General features: G+C 39.4%; 1 protein-coding gene across 2 annotated transcripts in view; it reads left to right on the top strand.

Annotated features, from left to right (window-relative positions):
* The window catches only part of LOC106869384 (protocadherin-17), a 222,538-nt gene that overhangs the window by 122,120 nt on the left and 96,022 nt on the right, over window positions 1-4,396 (top strand). The window contains exon 1 of one of the 2 annotated variants that reach the window (XM_052973115.1): window positions 394-517. The exons of the other annotated variant lie outside the window; for it this stretch is intronic. The gene's annotated coding sequence lies outside the window, so the exon portion shown is untranslated. Of the gene's footprint in view, window positions 1-393; window positions 518-4,396 lie in introns of those variants that run through there. 2 annotated transcript variants of the gene reach the window in all.

Raw genomic sequence — 4,396 nt, 5'->3', positions numbered from 1 at the left:
ACATAAACATATGTATATATATATGTATGTATGAATATGAATATTCATACATAAATAAAAAATATACACATATACACATACACATACACTCATTCACACACAGTTACATAGACACGTACACATGTATTATATTAAGAAGTTTCAGATGAATGGTTTAAGTAGCTGGAGACGGGATGGTGAGAGAAGATGAGAAGTATCGGCCAGAGTCGGTGATGGTGTTGGCTTGTGTGATTTTCAAGTTGTTGGGTAGTCTGTAGTGTTTGTGTGTCAAAGTATTGCTGTATATGTGTGGCTAAATAAAATAGAGAGTGAACATCATGAAGCGTGTCAGATTTTGTTGTGGATATACATAGCTGTATAATCCACACAGCACTACATAGCACTGACATAGACATTAATAGGAGGCATGTGTCTTGTGTAGACGCGAAAAGTTTACCGTTATGGATTGTATGTTAAAAACTGGGATGGTGAGTTAGCCCCATATGGAATATCAGACATGGGTGTGATATTAGCATGGGTAAGTCTTATTGATTAAATTTTTGTAACTATCTTACAAAAATTGTTGGTATTGAAATAGCTTCTGCAGCCTTGCTGCTGCTTCTGTTGCTGTTATTGTTGTTGGTGGCGTTGTGGTTGTTGGTTTTTTTTGTTAACGTTGTTGTTGGTGCCGCTGTTGTTGTTTATGGTTGCAATGATGTTGCTGTTGTAGCTGCTGCTGCTGCTGGAAGTGTTGGTGTTGTGGTTATTGGTCTTTTTTGTTGGTGTTGTAGTTGTGATGGTGGTGTTGTTGTCATCGTTGGTGGTGTTAGAGTTGGTAGTGTTGTTGTCGCTGTTTTTTTTTGTTGTTCTTATTTTTGGTGGTGGTGGTGGTGGTGGTGGCGTTAGCGATGGTGGCGGTGATAATGACGGTGGTGGTGGTGGTGGTGGCAGTGATAATGACTGTGGTGGTGGTGGTGGTTGTGGTGGTGATATTATTGTCATTGTTGTTGTTTGATGTTGATGTCATTGTTGATGTTACACTTGTTGTCGTTGTTGGTGGTGCTGTTATTGTTGTGTGTCGCTGAAATCATTGTTGCTGTTGTTGATGAGACAGATATTGTTGTTTTTTGTCATCATTACTGTTGCTGTCATTGCTTCTTGTTGTTGTTGCAGCTGCTTAACTGTTGCTTCTGCATTGTTGTCCTTTTTGCTGGTGCACCTGCAGTAGCTGTTCATGCTGCTGCTGTTGTTATTATTCTTCTTGTTGCTGTTGTTGTGATTGATGTTTGACGCTAGTTCAATCCTGATCATACAGACCCATGATCAAATGTAACAATCACATGTTTGTATATCAGCAAATATTGAAAAAATATTGAAAAAATATTAAATTAATAAAAAAATATTTAAAAATATGAAAAAAATATAAAAATATATAAAGAATACATCAAAATATCATCATCATCATCATCATTTAATGTCTGTTGTCCATGCTGGCATGGGTTGGACGGTTTGACTGGGCTGGCATGCTGAAAGGCTGCACCAGATTCCAGTCCCATTTGGCATGGTTTTCTACAGCTCGATGCCCTTCCGAATGCCAAACACTCTGAGAGTGTAATGGATGCTTTTTCATGCCACCGGCACTGGTGCCATTTGCGTGACACCGGGATGCATTTACGTGCCATATTGCATGACACTGGTATCTGCCATGACTGCAATTTTTTTCAGCTTGATGGGTCTTCTTCTTAAGCACGACGTAATGCCAAAGGTCTTGGTCATTGCTGCCATTAGAACCAACACTCAAAAGGAACTCAGCCATTTTGCCTCTGTGAAACCCAACATTCAAAAGATGTTCTTTACATGCCACCAGGACGGGTGCACTAGGCTTGATGGGTCCTCTCAAGCACAGCACATCACCAAAGGTCTTGGTCACCAGTCATTGCCTCTGTAAGGCTCAAGGTTCGAAGACCATGCTTCACCACCTCAAATCATGTCTTTCTGGGTCTACCTCTACTACAGATTCCCTCCACAGTTAGAAACCAGAATTTCTTTTCACAGCTGTCCTCATCCACATGACCATACCAGTGCAGTCATCTCTCTTGCACACCACATCTGATTCCTCTTATGCCTAACTTTTATCTCAAGATGCTTGCACACTGTCGAACATGCTCACTGACATTGCACATCCAGTGAGGCATATAGGCTTCATTTCTTTCAAGCCTACACATGTCCTAGGCTGTCATAGCCCATATTTCATGTAGCATAGCTATTCACACACAGGCATCAGACAATCTGCCTTTTACTCTGAGTGAAAGGCCCTTTATTGCCAGCAGGGGTAGGTGCTCTCTGAACTTTGCCCAGCCTAATCTTATTCTCACAGCTATGCTCACAGAGCATCCACCTTCACTACTAACCTCGTCACCTAGATAATAGAAGCTACCTACTACCTCTAGCTTGCCCCCATGACAGTTGATGGAGTCTATTTTTCTGCACAGTTTCCGTGTTTATTGTACCTGTGCACCTTCCACATACAAAAGTTAGTTTCCATGTTAACCTTCCTCTAACGTTGTTGCACCTTTTATGTATCCAAAGCTTACACCGAGTGCATTTTATGGAGTTTCTACCAACACCTTTTCTACAGACTGAACAGGGCTATCTACCTGAAGGGAGTTGTGATTTTTCTGCTTTACTACTTACTAGGACTTTGGATTTTCCTAGGCTAACTCTAAGGCCCTTTCATTCTAGACTTTGCTTCCATACTTGGAACTTCTTCTCTAGTTCAGGTAGTGATTCATCTATAAAGGCAAGGTCATCAGCATAGAGGAGCTCCCAAGAGGTAGCCTGTCTTGAATTCCTCTGTTATTGCCTGGAGGACTATGATGAACAAGAGAGGGCTGAGCACCGATCTTTGGTGAACCCCTAGTTGTACCCTGAATTCTTCGCTGTACTCAATGCCCACCTTCACTTTACTGGTAGCATCTCTGTACAAGGCTTGTACAGCTCTCACCAACTAATCATCTATCCCTAGTTTCTGCACTGACCACCAGATAAGGGATTGGAGGATTCTGTCAAAATCTTTCTCCAAATCAACAAAAGCCAATTACAGAGGTTTATTTTTGTCTAGGTATTTCTCCTGCATCAAATTTCTCAGGTATTTCTCCCTGTCATCAAATTTCTCAATTAGGATGTCCTTAAATCTCTGACCATATGAAAGGTCCTAAGCTTCCAAATCTTTCTTTTCCATATTGGTCTGCTTCTTGGCATCCTTCTGGTCTCGAGTCTAAAGTCGTTGATGACTAGTCTATGCTGGGGGTACATTTTATGTTCTGAGTTCAAATCCTGCCAAGGTCAACTTTGCCTTTCATCTTTTCAGGGTCGATAAAATAAGTACCGGTTGGACACTGGGGTTGATATAATCAAATTATCCCCTCCCCCAAACCTGCTGGCCATGTGCCAAATATTTCAACCCAACATATACATATACATATATATATATAAAATTGTATTTACATACATACATATATACATGGCTCTGGGTTCAGTCCCACTGTGTGGCACCTTAGGCAAGTGTTTTCTGCTATAGCCTTGGGTCAACCAAAGTCTTCTGAGGTGATTTGGTAGATGGAAACTTTTTTGCCGAACCGCTAAGTTACGGGGACATGAATACACCAGCATCAGTTGTCAATCGATGTTGGGGGGACAAACACTCACACACAAACATACACACACATATATATACATATACATATATACGACGGGCTTTCCGTCTACCAAATCCACTCACAAGGCTTTGGTCGGCCCAAGGCTATAGTAGAAGACACTTGCCCAAGGTGCCACACAGTGGGACTGAACCCGGAGCCATGTGATTGGTAAGCAAGCTACTTACCACACAGCCACTCCTGCGCCTATATATATATATATATATATATATATGTATATATATGTATGTTTATATATATGTAAATATATGCATGTGTATATATATATATGGATGGATATGCATATATACATATATGTTTCTGTACATCAAAAATCATGTTTTAAATATTATAAAATGTAAAGAGGACATAAGACAGTGTAGTTAGATGAAACACAATCAGGAAAACAGAAATTGAATTAAGAGGTGAGTTTAAAACTTCATTTGTACCTAACACCTTGGGGCATTTACTATAAGGTATCGGTTCCAATCAAACAACTACCACAATCACCATCTCAGAACTTGGGTAATTATTTTTTACTCTTTGATCAAACATAGTTAAAAAAAATACACATTAATGTATTCTTTGATCAACTTTAGTTTAATTGCTAATTCAATTCATTTACAATTCAGTTATAAAGTTAACAGCTAAAGTGGATATTATATATATCTATATGTATATACATACATATATATATATATATATATATATATATATATATA

The sequence above is a fragment of the Octopus bimaculoides genome, chromosome 14 (genome assembly GCF_001194135.2).
Source record: "Octopus bimaculoides isolate UCB-OBI-ISO-001 chromosome 14, ASM119413v2, whole genome shotgun sequence".
In the NCBI taxonomy this organism is placed as follows: Eukaryota; Metazoa; Mollusca; class Cephalopoda; order Octopoda; family Octopodidae; genus Octopus; species Octopus bimaculoides.
Note: the sequence above shows the minus strand (reverse complement) of the source record. Positions and strands in the feature narration are given on the sequence as shown.